This window comes from Henckelia pumila, chromosome 3, assembly GCF_033568475.1.
Source record: "Henckelia pumila isolate YLH828 chromosome 3, ASM3356847v2, whole genome shotgun sequence".
NCBI lineage: Eukaryota > Viridiplantae > Streptophyta > Magnoliopsida > Lamiales > Gesneriaceae > Henckelia > Henckelia pumila.
Window position 1 is genome coordinate 19,097,243 of NC_133122.1, and position 19,562 is coordinate 19,116,804.

At 35.7% G+C, this 19,562-nt stretch overlaps 1 pseudogene; it reads left to right on the top strand.

The window, feature by feature from the left end:
• The first annotated feature begins 14,002 nt into the window (after positions 1-14,002).
• Positions 14,003-18,193, top strand: LOC140888187 (peptide chain release factor 1, mitochondrial-like; annotated as a pseudogene).
• Positions 18,194-19,562: the final 1,369 nt, after the last annotated feature.

Consider the following 19,562-nt stretch of genomic DNA (forward strand, 5'->3'; position numbering starts at 1 on the left):
CGGTTGCTGATTCTTCTGATAAGAGTACTGATATTGGAGAAGAAGAAGACTCTGAGGATGTTTCCAGCATGGATGCTGATGAAGACCCTCTAGACCAAGAGGATGTTTCTGCTGCTGCTGATGTCAGTATTGCTGTTGGTGTCGTCAACACCACGAACAACACTGTTGATGAGGACTATGACATGGATGCTGCTCATTCCCTCATGTTTTACTCTGGTGATGCTGCTGCAACTTGGCCTCTCCTTGCTCACAGAGGTCTACTGGATGAGAGGAACATTGATGTTCGCTCCTATGATAGGTACAATCTCATTGACTTTTTGAAGCTTCGACAGCTATATTCTATTGTTGTTGCCATAATACCCTACTGTAAGAGGGTGATTCTGGAATTCTACGCCAACTTGACTGCAAGCATTGAAGATCCAGAATCTGCAAAGTATGGATTGGTGTACCTTAGGGGTAGGCTGTTCGAGTTCACTCCAGTTGTTATCAACTCTTTTTATTCCACCCCAGACGTTGATGAAGGCAATCCTCCAGAAATCAACGAAGTGAATTCTGTTCTCACTGGTGGTATGGTCAAAAAATTCTCTGACCATTTTTCTGCAGCTAAGCTCACCTCCTTTTATTCTGTGCTGCATAAGATAGCTGTCAGGAATTGGACTCCTTCTTCCAATTCAACAGTTATCACCAGACCGCAGGCGGTCTTTTTATATGCCATTGGGACCGAGAGTTCTTTTAATTTTGGGAAGATGGTATTCAAGACTGTGCTCCAATTTGCTGATGGAGGACTCAAATCTACAAAGCTCCCTTTTCCCTCTTTGATCTATGGCATATTGGAATCTCAGGCTTTCATCCGCAATATTACAAAAGATCTCACTGGTCAACCTGAGGTTTTAAAGTTAGCAGCTGGTCTTCTGAAGGGAAATCGTGTTCTGGATTTATCCTGGACTACCACTCCTACTCCTGCTGCTGACATTGCTGGTGTTGCCCCCGATGTTGCCAACACGGGAGACAATACTGAAGAAACAATGCATACTCCTACCTCCCTGGAATTCACCATTGCCACTATTCAGCTGCTGATGACTCGTGCCGAGGAAAAGATTGCTCAAGCTCAGGAAGACATTTCCTTCTATAGCACGGTCTTGGCTGATTGTCGGCGACAACTTGGCATTTCTGGCCAAACAGGGGGAGATAGTTCACAAGATGAAGATGAAGCTGGTCCATCTGGGACTAAGGATGATGAGAATGAAGCCTCTGATCAAGATAACTCTGATAGTGATCAAATTTATATTTTGCTTCTTCTCTCATCTTTTCTTTAATTGCTTCATTCTGATTTTAATATAACTGTTTTTGGTTGTTCTAGTTATGTGCCTCAATTGTTCTCACATGCTTAAACTAGACTAACATCTTCCACCCCACTTGTGCTCTGATATATGAATTATAGAATCCCATGTGTTATTGTCTATGTTATCCACCGTGTTACGACACGAGGGACAACACTTCAGGGGGAGACTTAAAATTCAAGGGGAGAAGAATTTTTGAACTCCGGGGGAGTTTATGATTATCTCACACTTGTGCAATGTATTGTCCAGAAAGCAAAAAGGGGGAGATTGAAAGGAATTTTATTCCTTGAATATATCGGCCCTAATTAATTGGAAATTATAAGATTTTGCTTTCTAGACGAGTTAGGATATTTGGTAAATATTGTGTGTATATTTTCGAATATGTTAATGATATATTTGCCAAAATTTAAATTAGACCTTGATAAGGTGATTATTTGACATAATATAATTCGATATTATCAAGATATGATTTACAAATATTTGATAGAGTTTATTTCCTACTAAAACTTTGTTACCTATTCTTGTAGGACTCTATCTAAGGAAATCTTCAAAGCTTGGATGATTATCTATAAAAGAAGATTTCCACGCACAAAAAAAGAGACTCTTCAGACGATAATTCTCTGCGCAAAGACTGAAGAATTCCATTGAAGAATCTGAAGAATTCTGAAGCAAGGTTTGCAACCATTGTTGTTGCTTGTCCCCGTGTTGCCGTTCGTGTTGAAGACATCATAGACAACACTGTGGAAATAGTGTTGTTCGAAGATCTTTACTGTCTCTTCTATTTAGGCTACGGGAGTTGCATCCAGTTTATTTTATACCTTGTCATATTTTAGGATGCAAGTTTGATTTCTCAACGTGTTGAGAAATTTAGAATTTAATGACTTTTCGTAAAATCACTAGGATTATTTTGTAAGACTGTTCTTACGTTTACTAGTGATATTTAGCCCTAAGGCACCCGCATGAGTTTTTATACTCGTGCAAAAGTTATTACTTGAGTTTTATTTACGCTTTAAATTTTCGCTGCATTGTGTTGTCTTTGGTGTTACGACACGAAGTACAACACTGCCCTATTTTACATAACAACCACGTACACCGTTTATTTCAATGAGGAAGATGTAGATTCCAGCGGGTCTTCGAATTTCTACCCAGGTAAGACAAACTGGGCTTTCAGCAGAACATGGAACTTCTTGGACGATAATAATGACGACTCATTCATCCATTCAAATATTTCAACCATAACCGGGAAGAATTTCCAGCTTTACATGGACGCACGAGTTTCCCCCATGTCACTGACTTATTACGGATTTTGTATGAGAAATGGAAAGTACAATGTAATGCTTCACTTTGCGGAGATCATGTTTATCGATTACCGATATCAAGAGGTTGCACGAACAATGAGCGGCTCCTGGTAAGTTTCTAGGCAGAGGAAGACATGAATGAACCGATCTCGTGCCGGAATGAAAGGGATTCTGAGACTGTGTAGGTATGTAACTGCATAGTTGATGAGGGCTTAAAATATTTCATATGTACTACTCATATCAAGAAGGTGCATCTTCTTTTCGGGTTCTCATCATATAAGAACTTCAAAGTTAAGCGCGCTTGACTTAGGACAATTTTAAGATGGGTGACCTGAGTGAGGACATAAGCACGTTGGAAAGACTCGTCTTGATACAGTGAGTCGTTACATTTGATGCTGATATAGATACATTTTGGGATTATTTGTAATTTTATGTCTAAAATACTTATTGTTTCTATGATCAACTAGTTTGATGTTAAGGAAAATCGCATATATTACCCCTGTGTAATCCCATGTTATCTGATAACCTCATATGAAAGTTTTTTAAGCCATATGACTCTAGATATGTATCATGCACACCATTTTCAGCTAAAAATAACGAAAAAATGACGAAAATATCTCTGCTTAAAAAAATGAAAATATTAATATAAAATAATTATATATAAGTTTCATAGTTATTTAACTAAAATTTTATTATTTTATTCAATTAAATATAAAATTATAAAAGAAATTAATTTAATCATTTTTTAATTAAGGGTATTTTCGTCATCTTTTAACTTTAAAGATTTGCTTGCTACATATTTAGAATCACAGGGGGTTATTAGCTTAAAAAAATTCAAATGGAATTATCAGCAAACCCGGGATTTCACAAGAGTAATACATGCAATTTCCCCTTAATGTTATCTTTACTATTTAATAATAGCTAAACCCCTTTATAAAAACTGTCATGGTTAATTTAATGTGTAGACTAAATTATCCTGAAATGAATATTTTATTCCTTAAAAACACCCTAATATAAAAAAGATTTTATTTAATATCTTTTGCATTTCTTGGACATGAAGTAATCTTTATTTAAGTGTTTTATTTCATATTGATAAGCTGATTAGATTATTTATCATATCATATCTAATACTTATCTTTCCTTATTTTATGTAGATTTGATATGAACAAATAAAAGAAATCCTACGCCTACAAGGAAACATATTGAAGAAGGATTCTTTGCATATATATGAGATTAGAGATCGACAAAAGGAGATGGAATAGAGAGCTTCATATACGTATGTGAGAACTGAAGAACTTCTGAAGCTTGTCACGATCGTGGTTGCTTGAAGCTGTGAAGAACACTCGAAGATTGTTGATCGAAGAGTGTTTACATCTCACGTGTTTTGGCTTCAAGTTTTTCTACTTACTATGTTTTCTTTATTCTATTTCATATAGAATTTTTAGGAGAATTTTTATTCTTTATTTCCCACTTGTATTGAGAAATTGATTTTTACAATAATCACTAGTTTTAGGGTTTGTAAAAGTCTTTGAAAGTTTTTCTAGTGAAGTTTTGCCCTGAGGCGCTGCAAGAGTATTTTATACTCTTGCTTAAATCATTTGAGTCTATTTAATTGGTTGCTTGTTTATTTTATTTACACTTTAATTATATTTCGCTGCAAATTACTCAAGGTGTTATAGTAGGTGTTGTCAACACCTTGTGACAACACCTCAAACTGTTTATGTGCAACCCTCATTCCCTTACAAGTGGTATCAGAGCCATATTCTTGATACACTAAGAACTGATCTTGGTTTGTTTATTTTATTACAGGGAATAAGATGGACTCATCGTCTGTTGCGAACTCGTTCCTGAAACCTCCGGTCCTTGATGACACGAATTACGCACTATGGAAGAATAGGATGCGATATACTATTAAGTCTATGGATGTGCGTGCTTGGCAAAGTATTCTGACTGGTTGGACTCCTCCAAAGACGCTAGATGAAGATGGAGACTACATCATCAAGCAAGAAGAAACTTGGACTGCCGAGGAAACACAAAGTTCAAGCTACAATGCTAAAGCACTCAATGCAATTTTTGCAACTGTGGATATGAGGATGTATGGAATCATAGCCGACTGCACTATTGCTAAGGATGCATGGGATGCTCTTCAAGAACACTGTGAAGGAACTGATAGCGTGAGAAGAACAAGATTGAGATTGTTAAACGCAAGATTTGAGAATATCAGGATGGATGAGAATGAAACTATTGCTGATTATGATAAGAAACTTAGGGAGATAGCTACAGAGGCACATGCTCTTGGAGGACCTATTGCTAGTGAAACTATGGTGAACAAGGTTCTTCGATCCTTGCCTAAAAGATTTAATGGGAAGATTTGGGCGCTTGAAGAAAGTAAAGACACTTCAAAGATGAAGATGACTGAACTGATTAGCATCCTTCAAGTTTTTGAGATGAACAATTCAGAACAAGAGAAGGATAAAGGAAAATCAATAGCCCTTCAAGCCTCAAAACCCTCATACAAGGAGTATGTTCAATTTCATCAAGAAGTTCAACAATCTGACTTGGAAGATGATTCGATCTCTCTTATGACTAGGAAATTCAATGATTATCTGAAGAAGATGAAAGAGTCAAGAAAGACAGATAAAAAACTCAAGGCTCCAATGTTCTCTAACAAGCCTTTAAGGATTACTGGACCAGAACAATCACCAAGAAAACCTGTTGATACTCCTAAGCCTCGACTGATGTTGGAAGGGAAGAAGAAGTTTGTCTCAAAGAAGTTGGACACTGTTCAATGTCATGCTTGTCAAGGTTTTGGACACTATGCAAATGAGTGTGCCAACATGCTTAGAAAAGGGATGAACACGTCCTTGAGTGATGGATAGTCTGAAGAAGAAGAACAGGAAGATGAAGAAAGCCATACTGCCTTATCTGCCCTACTGAAGAGCAAGAAAAAGTTTCAATTCAATCCTTTAGGTGTTGCCGCAGGTGTTGCCACACCTGGCCGCAATATCTCCCAAAGGTCAGTTTGTTTGAATTCCTCCATTGCTGATAAACATGTGTGATAATGATACAGGTGAAGAGACAATGTCCATGGAAGAAGCTCGGATGATGTTTGAAGAACTTCATACTGAATGGGTTGAAAGGAATAAGATGAATACTATTCTTTCGAAGGAAAATTCTGATCTAAAGGCTGATGTGTCAAGACTGGAAGTCATGCTGAGTAAGAAAGACATGGAACTAAGCCAAGTGAAGAAAGAACTCGGAAAATCAAATGCTACATTGGCCAAGTTTAATTCCAGCACTTCCAAGCTTGATTCGTTACTCATGATGGGAAGAGATGGTACGGCTGGTTTAGGTTTTGAAAACAGCATATTTGAGGTTGGTGAAAGTTCGAAAGGCCCTGTGTTTGTCAAGAAAAGTAGCAGTGCAAAAAGCTCAAGCAAAAAGGCCTCACAAAGTGATCCTCCAAAACCAAAGCCACAGCCTGCTGCCCCTTCAAAATATAGAAGGAAACGTAAGTACATCTGTCATTACTGTCATAGACCAGGTCATATCAAACCATACTGTTTTAAGCTGCAGGAAGACTACAGGTATAGATCTGCATCGAAGGTGTTGCCTACGGTGTTGCCAACACCTCCCCACAACATCCCTAGAAACAGATCTTATGTAAGAAAGATTTGGGTACCAAAAGCTGATATTCAATGTCATATGATTTATACTGCTTTGAGAACTAATGTTTCAGGTGCATGGTACTTTGATAGCGGTAGCTCTCGTCACATGACAGGTTCAAAAAGTTTCTCACTGACTATGTTGAACAGAAAAGTGGAAAAGTAACCTATAGTGGAGGTTCAAAGGGAAACATTGTTGGAAAAGGAACTCTGGATGTTGCTGGTCTGCCCAAGCTTCGCAATGTGCTTCATGTTGAAGGATTAACCGCAAATCTAATAAGCATAAGCCAACTTTGTGATGATAATTTGCATGTGCAATTTGATAAGAAATTATGCAAAGTTTTTGATGATTCAAATTTGTGTGTCATGACAGGTACAAGGTCATCGGATAACTGCTATCAACTCGGAGAAGAGATGGCTTGTAGGCACACAAAATTAAATGAGCTTGATCTATGGCATCAAAAATTGGGTCATGAAAACTTCAAGACTTTAAAGAACTTAAGTAAGTTAGATGCTGTCAGAGGTATGCCTAACTTAAAATCTGGTATTCCATTTGTGTGTGAAGCGTGTCAGAAAGGGAAGCAGACTAGGGTGTTACACGAGGTATTGCCAACATCTGTGACAACACGCTGCCTTGAGCTTTTACATATGGACTTGATGGGTCCAATGGATGTTGAAAGCTTTGGAGGTAAGAAATATTCTTTTGTTTGTGTGGATGATTTCTCACGATATACTTGGGTAAATTTTCTGAGAGAAAAATCGGACACATTTGATGCCTTCAAAAACTGCTCACTAAGATTACGAATCTACATAATCTGAAGGTAATCCGTATTTGCACTGACCATGGTAAGGAGTTCGAAAACTCTTCTTTTGCTAGTCTGTGTGATAAGAAAGGTATTTCTCATAAATTTTCTGCTCCTAAAACTCCACAACAAAATGGAATTGCTGAAAGGAAAAATAGGACTTTGCAAGAAATGGCAAGAGTGATGTTGAGTTCGAAAAATATTTCAAAACTTTTTTGGGCTGAAGCCTTGAATACTGCATGTCATATTTCAAATAGAGTTTATTTGAGGAATGGTACTACTATGGCATCCTACGAAATTCTCATGGAAAAGAGGCCAAACCTTAAATATTTTCATGTTTTTGGATGTGTATGTCACGTTTTGAATGATAGGGATCATCTTGCTAAATTTGATGAAAAAAATGATAAGTGTATGTTCTTGGGATATTCATCAAATAGCCGAGCCTATAAGATGTATAACATGAGAACAAGAACTATTTTTGAGTCAATTAATGTTGTTTTTGATGACTTTGCAGATCTAAAGAAGAAAACAGCTGAGCATGAAGTTAATGATCTGCTGGATAATTCTGGAAATTTAGATATTGTCAAAAAAGTATTGCCAACACCTTCGACAACACCTCTTACAGAAAATCCAGAATCAAAAGTTGAAAAGCCTACTGATGAGAACATTGATGAGAAAAGTGAGGTAAATGAAGCTGGAAAGAATGTTCCAAGCAAAATTCAGAAGAATCACCCAACCTCACAGGTCATTGGAGATGTGCATGGAAACTTGCAAACTCGGAGGAAAGAGAAAGTGGATTATCGAAAGATGGCAGGTTTGTTGTGCATGAGTTCTACATATTCTCAGGTAAGATTCTCTTGTTTCGTGTCAAACATTGAACCCAAAAATGTTGTAGAGGCTTTAAAAGATGAGTTTTGGGTCAATGCTATGCATGAAGAGTTAGAACAATTTGTTAGGAATGATGTTTGGTACGTGGTACCGTATCCTGCTCATGGTAATGTCACAAGAACTAAATGGATTTTTAAAAATAAAACTGATGAGTCGGGAAACATCATTAGAAATAAAGCTAGGTTGGTAGCTCAAGGGTATACACAGGTTGAAGGGGTGGATTTTGATGAAACCTTTTCTCCTGTAGCCCGCATTGAGTCAGTCCGACTTTTGCTTACTATTTCATGTAACATGGGAATGAAGCTTTATCAAATAGATGTAAAAAGTGCCTTTTTGAATGAGATCCTAAATGAAGAAATCTTTGTGAAACAACCTAAGGGTTTTGAGGATCCAAATCATCTTGACTATGTGTATAAGTTGAAAAAGGCATTGTATGGATTGAAGCAAGCACCACGTGCATGGTATGGGAGACTTACTGAGTACTTGCTCAATATTGGCTTCAAAAGAGGTGAAGTTGATAAGACTTTGTTTGTGCAAAAGTCTCAAGGTAATATATTAATATGCCAAATTTATGTGGATGATATAATTTTTTGTGCTTCAAATGATAAACTTGTTGATGATTTTGTGAAGTGAATGTCGTCTACATTTGAGATGAGCATGGTTGGTGAGCTAACATATTTCTTGGGATTGCAAGTGAAACAAATGCATGATGGTATATTTTTGTGTCAAAGCAAGTATGCTAAAAATCTTGTAAAGAAGTTTCTGAATGACAAAACTAAACACATGCGCACACCTATGGGGTCTAATGAAAAACTGTCTAGGGAGGATGTTGCCGAAGGTGTTGACAACACCCTCTACAGAAGCATGATTGGTAGTCTTTTATATTTAAGTGCTACTAGACCTGATATCATGTATAGTGTTTGTCTGTGTGCTAGATACCAGTCTAACCCAAAAATTACTCACTTGAAGGCCGTTAAATGTATACTGAAATATGTGGCTGGAACTTTGAATTTGGGTTTGTGGTACACTAAAGAAACCAATTCGAATTTGGTAGGATTTAGTGATGCTGATTGGGCTGGGAATTTAGATGAGAGAAAGAGCACTTCGGGAGGATGTTTCTACTTGGAGAATAACTTAGTGTCATGGTATAGTAAGAAACAAAATTGTGTCTCACTGTCTACTGCTGAATCTGAGTATGTTGCAGTTGATAGTTGTTGCTCACAACTTCTTTGGATGAATCAAATGCTAAATGATTATGGTATTAAGAGTGATACTCCTATTGTGTACTGTGATAATTCTAGTGCCATTGATATATCCAAAAATCCAGTACAACACTCTCGAACCAAGCACATTGACATTATACATCACTTCATTCGAGATTTGGTCGAGAAAAGCATGATCCTAATTGAGTTTGTTGGAACTAATAACCAATTAGCTGATATATTCACAAAAGATTTGGATTTCGAGAGATTTTCTAGTCTAAGGAAGTCTCTCAGTATGTGTGCATTATAAACAGAATCGAGATGTTGTCAGGAGTGTTGCCAACACCTTGTGACAACACATTTTCATGCATGTGCATTTTTAGGATCTTAGGCATACTGCATTCATGCATTCATTCTGTTTTGTGATGTGGTTGATATTTTGTAACCATTGACTAGTTTTCACTCAGGATTCTCATCAACATTTTTACAGCTTAAATGTGGATTAATCAAAGAAGAGTTCTGACTTTGTCACGAAGTAGTGGAGGGACGTTCGTGTATTCCATGATCTTGTCCCAAGTGAAAAGTGACTTTGTAAATTTAGAATAACAAAAGAAAAAAATGATGAAGCTTGAATTAAATCAATCATCAAATTTGATTGATAATTAGAATCAAATGGAAAAAGCTACCTAAAGGGGTCCATTTGAATATCGTTCCTTTAGTGTGCAGGCTACCACTTCTGCAAAAATAATGAATTGGATATAATAATTTTTTCTGAATCCTGAAGTGTTGCTGGAAAATGTTGCCAACATCGTGGATACACCTCATGTGTCAACATTTATTTGCGCATTGTTTTTCATTTTAATTTTTTTGTCACACTTTGTTTTAGACATAATTAAGTCTTGCATATTTTTTTTGTGAATATACTAAGCCAAAAGGTTAAAAATTCTGATCGAACAAAATTTGTGATTTTTGCCCTATCCGCTGAATTTTTGAATTTGAATGTGATTGGATTTTGGTTCAGTGGTGTTATATTCTGATGAGGAGTTATATTTGGTAATATTTGGTAAGATATTTTGGCCTAGAATATCGGTGAGAATCGAAGAGATTTGGTTCCCTAATTTAATTCAATTTGTTACCATTTTGGGAGTGTTACCGTTGAAATTTATTACCGTTAGAGGGGCTGTAATTCGAGTGAGAATAGGAAGGGCTGTGTGTGTGGTATTTATTTGTGTAATTATATGTTTTCAGAAATATTCTTATCTTCTTAAACCCTCGAATTTCTCATATCTCTTTGTACCCCTGTTTTTGATCATTCATCTGTCTTAAATATTTTTCTCGTATACAAATGGCAGGAAAGGGTTTGATCCCCAAGATATTCGTTCTGAGATGGGATATAAGGAAGATGCTGCTGAAGGTGTCACAACACCTACATCACCACACCCCGTGGTTGAGCAAGCAATCATTCCTGTTGCCGAGGAACTTGTTCCTCTGGATTCCATCGCTCCAGGAGAGCCTGGCAATGCTATCGATGTAGAGAATTTACCAGATATGAGCATGCTGAATAAGGTGTTTCCCACGAAACCCTTAACTCGTCGTTCCAAGAAACAAGCTGGATATAACCCAGATTACACCGCCTCCAAGCGATTCCGTGGGAAGGGTCAACCATCCAGACCTTCACTTGTTGACACCAAATTCTCTTCTGGTGATGCAAGTTCTGATGAGGATTTCAAGCTGGTGCATCAAAAGAGGGGAAAATCAAGCGCCATGGAACCATCTGTTCCAACTATCCCCGTGCCATTTGAGTCGTCAAAGAAAGATTCGTCTTTTGAGAATGAATCTACAGAGTCAGAAACTCAATCTGTTGCTGCTGAAAAGAAAATGCATCTGCATCAATTCCTACTGTTGAGGGACCATCATCTACTGCTCCTCCTGTTCTATCTGATGATGAGAAAATTTCAATAGCCCAATTCATGGCTAAGATGAAGAAATCAAAAACCAAGAAGACTGCTGAGGAAGTCCCTGTTCCAGAAGCTGAAGATGAACCAGACGAGGAGATGCTCGCTGAATTTGCTGACAACCGTCCCCAACATTCTGATAGCTCCAGCTCTAATTCGAGTGAAGATTCAGATGCTGAAAAGGAGTTGGAAGAAGAGTTAGATTCTGATGACTCTGAAGAAGAAGTAGAAGGTGCTGAGGAAGGCTTTGCTGACACCCTGGACAACACCTTGGGTGAAGAATATCGGGTAAACTCGTCCTGCTCATCTACTTTTTATTCCAAGGAGATTGCTGACTGCTGAGATAAGTATTTTGATCGTGAGTTCCTTGAGGAACATAACATTGATGTTGAGAGCTATGGAGCTCAGAACATGGTGAGATTTTTCGAGGTAAGGAACATACTATCTACTGTTACTACTGCTGGTCCTTATTGCAGAGAACTGGTGCGTGAGTTCTACTGCAATCTCACTGAAGCTGTGAAGGATCCTAGATACATGAAGTATGTGAAAGTCTATGTGCGTGTGCAGATCTTCGCCTTCAGCCCTGCCATTATAAATGGATTTCTTCAAACTCCTGCCTCTGATGATGCTGTTCTACCTTACACTGATGAGATGACATATGTCATCACTGGAGGACATGTCACTATTTACCCAGCTCATCCTAAGAAATTGTCAGCAGCCAAGCTCACTTCTTTTTACTCTGTCCTCCATAAAACTGCTGTGAAGACTTGGACTCCATCCGGAAATTCCAGTGTGGTTACCAAGCATCAAGCCCCTGTCTTATATGCTATTGGCACTGGAATTGCATTCAACTACGGCCGATTCGTGTTTGACACAGTCATGACTTTTGCAGATGATGCACAACCAACATTGAAGCTGCCGTATCCATCACTTATCTATTCTATGTTGTTGTCTCAAGAGATTGAGAAGGATGATGATGAAGCACTTATTGCTCCGGGAGAGTTGCTGAAGATCGCACCTGCATTGCTCAAGGGAAATAGGAAGATAGACCTTCTTTGGTCTGAGTCTGCTGATTACGCAGGTGTTGTGGCAGGTGCTGCCAACACCTCCTCTGCCACTACTGTTTTTGTACCTCCCTCTACTGCTCATGATGTTGATCCTGCATTCATACAAGCTCAATTGGAGCATGCTGAGCAGAAGATCGCACAAGCAAAGGCTGACCTATCCTATTATGAAGGGTTAAAGGCTCACTATGAATCACTACTAAGCGGAGCTGGCCCTTCTGAACAAAAAGGGGGAGAAAGTGAAGCAGAAGAAGCTGAATCCGAGAGCAATCATTTTTAATTGTTTTGCAAATTTCTTTTTGGTCTTCCTAGTTTTTTTTTCTTTCTTTGTTTAGTTTTTGTTTTTGCTCTGATCCTAATCCTAATCAAAACTGCTTTGTGTGTTAACTCTGATATGTTTTGTTTTTTGTTTCTCCTTGCACTTATGATTTCTGATTTAAGGTGTCATAGCTAGATGTTGCCAACATCTCGAGACAACACCTCTGCATATACTTAGGGGAGAATCTATTCAGGGGGAGTTTTGATTAAGGGGGAGCTTAGTTGATCTGTTAGTGTATTAAATGTGTTTTGTCCAAAAAGGCAAAAAGGAGGAGATTGAAAGGAATATTTTATTCCTTAAAAACACCCTAATATAAAAATTTTTTATTTAATATCTTTTGCCTTTCTTGGACATGAAGTAATCTTTATTTAAGTGTTTTATTTCATATTAATAAGCTAATTAGAATATTTATCATATCATATCTAATACTTATCTTTTCTTATTTTATCTAGATTTGATATGATCAAATAAAAGGAATCCTACGCCTACAAAAAAACATATTGAAGAAGGATTCTTTGCATATATATGAGATTAGAGATCGACGAAAGGAGATGGAATAGAGAGCTTCATATACGTACGTGAGAACTGAAGAACTTCTGAAGCTTCTGACGATCGTGGTTGCTTGAAGTCGTGAAGAACACTCGAAGATTGTTGATCGAAGAGTGTTTACATCTCACGTGTTTTGGCTTCAAGTTTTTCTCCTTACTATGTTTTCTTTATTCTATTCCATATAGAATTTTTAGGAGAACTTTTATTCTTTATATCTCACTTGTATTGAGAAATTGATTTTTACAATAATCACTAGTTTTAGGGTTTGTAAAAGTTTTTGAAAGTTTTTCTAGTGAAGTTTTGCCCTGAGGCGCTGCAAGAGTATTTTATACTCTTACTTAAATCATTTGAGTCTATTTAATTGGTTGCTTGTTTATTTTATTTACGCTTTAATTATATTTCACTGCAAATTACTCAAGGTGTTATATTAGATGTTGTCAACACCTTGTAACAACAACTCAAACTGTTTATGTGCAACCTCCATTCCCTTACATATCCCTCCTTAAAAATTATAACTACAAATTACAATAGCAAATATGAAAACTTAATTAGACAACCTACCGACCCAATGTTGTTTTCAAAACAAATATGAAAACTTAAAAAGAAAGTTTTTTTATTTATTTTTTTTTACAAAAAAGTAAAAAAAAATAAATTTGAAACTGCTCTGTTTCTAATTCCGCTGTTCAAAAGCTTCAAGCAAAGTTTTTGAATCGTACTTAATGGTTGGGGCAAATATATGTGGTTTCTCCTCAGCCATGAACACGACTAAAGAACTTTGTTGGCCATTTGTTGGTAATTTTTTTTCCTTCAAATTAATCAGGTAATTTTGCTTCTTTGGTATTTAATTTTTATATTTTTCTCATTCTTTGTTCTGTTTTTCCGTATATCAATATGTATCATGTATGGTGATATACTTACGATGATATCTGTTTTTGCATATTGCTGCTACTCAAATAAGGTGTTTTCCCTTTCAAAAAAAAAAAATAAATAAGGTGCTTTCAAATTGTTTTTTAAATGTGCGAAAGAAAACTTCATGCTTGCAAAATTTTTAAAAATCCAGCGTTTTTTTGCATTAGCGCAATAAATTTCTTTGTTAATTTAGAAAATTATATGGGAGAAGTAACATTATTTATTTTTTGTATGTCAGGAGTTCAATCAAATACGGATTAATCAATACTTTGGAACTCAGAGTTTCAGTTTCTTTACCATCGGGAATGACGAAGTATTTCAATCAAAATATATTTTTCTTTTGAAGTATGATATTATTTAATATTTTTCCTTTTTTTAAAAAAATCAAAGTATGAGGTTATTTAAGTTTTTTTCCCATTTTTTTTTTAAATTCGAAGCATGAGTTTATTTAAATTTTTTCCATTCCTTTGTTATTTTTTGGGAAGGTTTTACCTTTGTTATCAATAACATTGGCTTGGATATCGAACTTTAGTTTCAATGATTATGGAGTATAAAAGATTTTGTTTTTCTTCGCGAATAGAAATGAATAGATAGATCAATAGTTATTAATGGATAACTTATCTAATTTATTCGTTTTTTTGTATTGCCACAAGATTCTATACATATATTTTTTGTTTCTGTTCAGGTTATATCTCCCAGCTACTCGTGTAGTTTTCAATTTCTTTTTTTGGTTTACATTTTATGCTAATTTATTGACAAAGCCAACTCAAACAAGGTATTTTGCAAACTAATATATGGTAAACATATCATTTATGCGTGTTTTTATTTCTTTGGCTAACTATTTGTTTAATTGGTGTTTTTATTTTATCATTTTACGTGGATTGTTTGATTTCGAAAAACAAACAAAAATCATTATTTCGAGTATATTTTAGTACTAATTACAAAATATTTGTTGATTGTTTAAATTAAATTATTTATTATAATACTAATGATAATAAAAATATACTCATGATAATCTAATATCTTACTAACATATTATAAAATAATAATAATATTTAAATATTATGCTATTTGCGAGGGTATTGTTGCTAGAAATACAACATAAACTTGAAATTGAATTGTAAAAATTGTAGTTTATCATTTTATGTGGATTGTTTCATTTAGATAAAAAAAAAATAGCATTCTTCATTTTTTTTAAATTTTCAATATGAAAATGAATTGTAAAACATGTGTTTATATAGTATAGACGTACTTATTATAACACTCATTTTTATTTTTTTGTTATTCTCCTCCCTTTATATTTTATTTATTAAACATGCATGTTTGGTCATTATTTTTACAATTTTATATTTAGTATATATTACAAACAGTGTTGATTATTTAAATTAGTTATTGTAAGATTTATGATAATAGAAAATTAATGATAATGAATCTTATATCTTACTAACACAATATAAAATTCAAATATTTCGATACACACGCAACGCGTGTGCACCGTGACTAGTTTGTAATGAAACGTATCAGGGTCAACATGTTTTGAAGGATTTTAGCATCGAAGATGAAGCAGATGGAATTAACAAGGGAATCACAAGAAACCTCCCTGCAAATGTATCCTTGGATATTCTCTTCTATTGGGCTGGGAAAGGGACAAATGGTATCCTTGTTATAGGAGTCTACGGTCCTCTCATTTCTGCCACATCTGTGAGTCGTGGTAAGACATGGATTCTCAATGCCATTATTGGAAAGGGAAAAAAAAAAAAAAAAACACACATTGGGTATGTAGTTGAAACAATGCATATTGTGTACTGAAAAAATATTGCATGGAGGAAATGAAATGAAATTGTTCTGATTCCATAAAATCACAGGATTGAGGAAGACAATGCATATATATTGTGTCTACTGAATAAACTTACCTGCTGCACGATCCAAAAAAATTCTCATCTCCTTTCCTCTCCTGTCCCCTCCCGCGACTTAACTGAAGATGGGACATTTGAGACGGACTCTATTCGTAATAGTGCAAAATGGGGCAAATTGCATTAATCTCCTCTGTGAAAAGTGTAAAAGTCATAAAACTCCCTAAGAAATATTAATAGGCTAATGCATCCTTCAATTTTTTAAAATGTAGCACATTTCACCCCTATGTTATACAAACCTGGGCACATTTATACCCTCTCATAGGGGTTTTTATGCTAAATTTTTTAAAACATAGGGTCTAACATGCTATTAACACTACAACAAATATGTTGATTAACCACACTAAAAAGACAACGGTTTTATACACAAACTGTTGTCTTTTAGCCTTTAACAACGGTTTTTACAAAAACCGTTGTTGTTGGCCATATTTTTATTAAAAACAACAACGGTGTTTAAAAAACCGTTGTCTTATATGTGTCAAAGACAACGGTTTTAAAAAACCGTTGTCTATGAGCGGGTTTTTTATGGCCTACGACAACGGTTTTAATCAACCGTTGTCTATATGCGTGTTTTTTAGGATCTACCACAATGGTTTTTAAAACCGTTGTCTCTGTGTGTGCTTTTGGAGTTCTACTACAACGGGTTTTGTTTAACCGTTGTCTTTTTGGTTTTTTTTAAAGTTAAAGACAACAATTTTAATAAACCATTGTGTTTGGAATTTTTTTTTTAAAAAATAAACTGAATATAAAATAAAAAACAAAACACAACTTTCCTCTTCTTCTATTCATTCTCAAAAAATTTCCCGTCAAACCCTAACCCCATCCCCAATCTGCCACCCTCACTGCACGTACACCATCGGAAACAGGCTTGAGATCTTCGTGACTTTGTAGTACAGTCCTAGGCGACATCAACCAGTGGATTTCCCCCACTTAATTATGTCTGCTCCTCTCCTCGCCATTTGATATTTGAAGTTTCTCCCATAATTTTTGTTTTTCATCTTTTTTCTTCGAAATCTGAGACTGGTAGGTAATTTTTTTTTTCGGTGGTGGTGGTGTTCTGGTGGGTATGTATTGGGCTGAATTCTTGTTTGTTTGGATGTAAAATTTGGTTTGCGGTTCTTGGGGGGTCTCAAATTCTAGACTTCTCTTCCGAGCTCTCTTTAATTTATTAGAGTTTTGTGATTTTTTTTTTGGAATAAAGAATGCGACTTTTTAGCAACATTTTGGTGTTTTTATTTATGGATCTGCTGTTATTTGATTTTGAATTGAAATTTTGGTATGTCGAGTGGTTTTTTAAGCGGCTGAATTCGTCTCTAATAAGTTTTGGTGGATTTCAATTCCGTTATTCAACCAACCAACACCCTTTTCTTCTTACTCCACCTCTTCCCTGGCGGCGCATACTGTTTCGGAACCACCGCATCAACTTTCTCAGAATTTAATTCAGATCATGGAACATAAATTATCCGCCATCGAAACCCGTCATGCTTATATTTAGAGCATAGTCAATCAGGTAATTAAATTTTGAGCATTTGTTTGAACCCACTTACAATCTGTTTGGGGAAGATCTTTTTTTTTAACTCGTCTGAAAAGATAGCCAGATGCATTGCCCGAAAAGTATACAAACGCTAATAAGAAGCTGAAGAAGCTCCGAGATTCAGTTGATTTGATAAATCAGTTGAGAACCGTGAGCAGGGTAATTATCTCACTCAGTCTCACTGCGATTGTTAATCGCTGCCAGCATATGGCTTGATGGTTCCTTTTTTTTTGAAAAGGATATCGACGGGATGAAGTTGATGAATGTTGAAAGTCAAGATGACAGAGACATGCAATAAATGGCTTCTCAAGAATTGGGGCAACTATCAAAAGAAAAAAAGCGGCTCCAGTATTTGTTGCTCAAGTCCTTGCTACCTAAGGATGATGCAGATGAGCGTGACTGCATATTGGAAGTCTGAGTAGGTAGAAAATCTCACCACTAGCCCAGGGCCTGCATATTTACTTCACGAGCTTTATGGTTATTTTTGTCCTTTAAGGTAGAAATCTATTATTGACATTCTTGGCGTGATTTGTTTCAGGAACTGAAGGAGAAGATGCCTCTTTGTTTGCCATGGACGTATTCAAGATGTTGGAGCTGTTTCTATAACTTGTGTTACATATTAAGTGTTTCTTTTTAGCATTCTGACTTTTTGTTGATCTTAATCAGGTATGAGAAGTACTCCCTACAGAAAGGTTGGAGGTTCGAAGTTCTGGATTTGGCAGAGTCTAACCTTAAAGAGTACAAGGTCCACTGAGTTCCTGCCATTTAATATAGAAATTTCATTAAAATCTTGTTTGGATTGATTTAAAATGAAGAATACCTAAATCATTATTTTAAATCCTTTACACGTGTGTGGAAATTCTTGAGTTATACTGATTCCCAATGCATTGGTTAAAATTTGGAGTTCTCGTGTGTTGTTTTCCCAAAATTCTGATGCAACCAACAGGAAATAGCAAAATTCATGTGGAGTTTAATTTAATGAACAAAATATTTAGAAAAAAATGTTAGATACATACACAGTTAAATAATATCTTTGAATATATAGATATCTCGACAAAAATATCTTTCCATTAGTACTGATTTTGGGTAATTTAGTATAACCATATATAACATTTATTGTAAATATAACATAACTCAAATATTTAACATGGCCTCATCTCCAAATTTGAACTATAATGTACAAGACGTCATTCAAACGTTGTTTGTTGGAATGTTATTGTTAGAGATCTAAGAGACAACACACATAACAGAGAGTATATTCAAGTTTCAGTAGTAATATCCAAATCATAATCTGAGTTCGACCGGAACTGGATAATTATCGATACAATCACACCATGGATTAAAATGCAACAGTTACTGAAATTTGGATATGTCTTGTCAATATTGGCTTAACTACTTGTTTATGTGCAACACCGGGTGATTGTATAACCTGTTTCAGATGGCTTCCTCTTGATGTCGCAAGGATGTGGGGACGTCATTGGCTCAAGTCGCTGCTGACACCTAACTATGCTTTACCAATCCAAGTGTCTCCACCTTCTAATTATTTATCATTGTCGCTCATGAGTGTGTTAAATATAGAAAGGTAAGAATTAATATGGAAGATAATTTTTGTTAGCTGATCATCTGTGGTGTTTGTGCTGATAAAGTTCTTATTTGGAAGGTGGCCAGCCAAGTATCACATGGTGGAGTAATTGATTTCCAATAAACTTTTAAACTCGAACACCAGGTGCTTGTGGTGCATTTGTTTTTTTAAAAAAAAATTGCCTCGTTCAAGAATCAAATAATTTTGAATAAATACAGTTTTTTTCTTGGAATGCTTATAATTTTCTGTACGGCACTCCATCGCAGAATACTAAAATATTTTTTTCCTCTAAACCATTTTTTTAAGGATTCCCCTAAACCAATTTTGATAATTAACACTGAAATTATTTTTATTTCAACAGATATTGTGGTTTGCAAGCCTCAACAACTGCATCAGATGATGCTGATATTTGTGTCGTGTATTGAGCGAGCATGCAGTGTAGCCGCTGAAGGTCTGGTACCTTTTTCATCGTCGATATAATATCGTGTCTGAATTATAATGTATCCATGGTTATAATTCCATTATTTTGTGTTGGTATCAA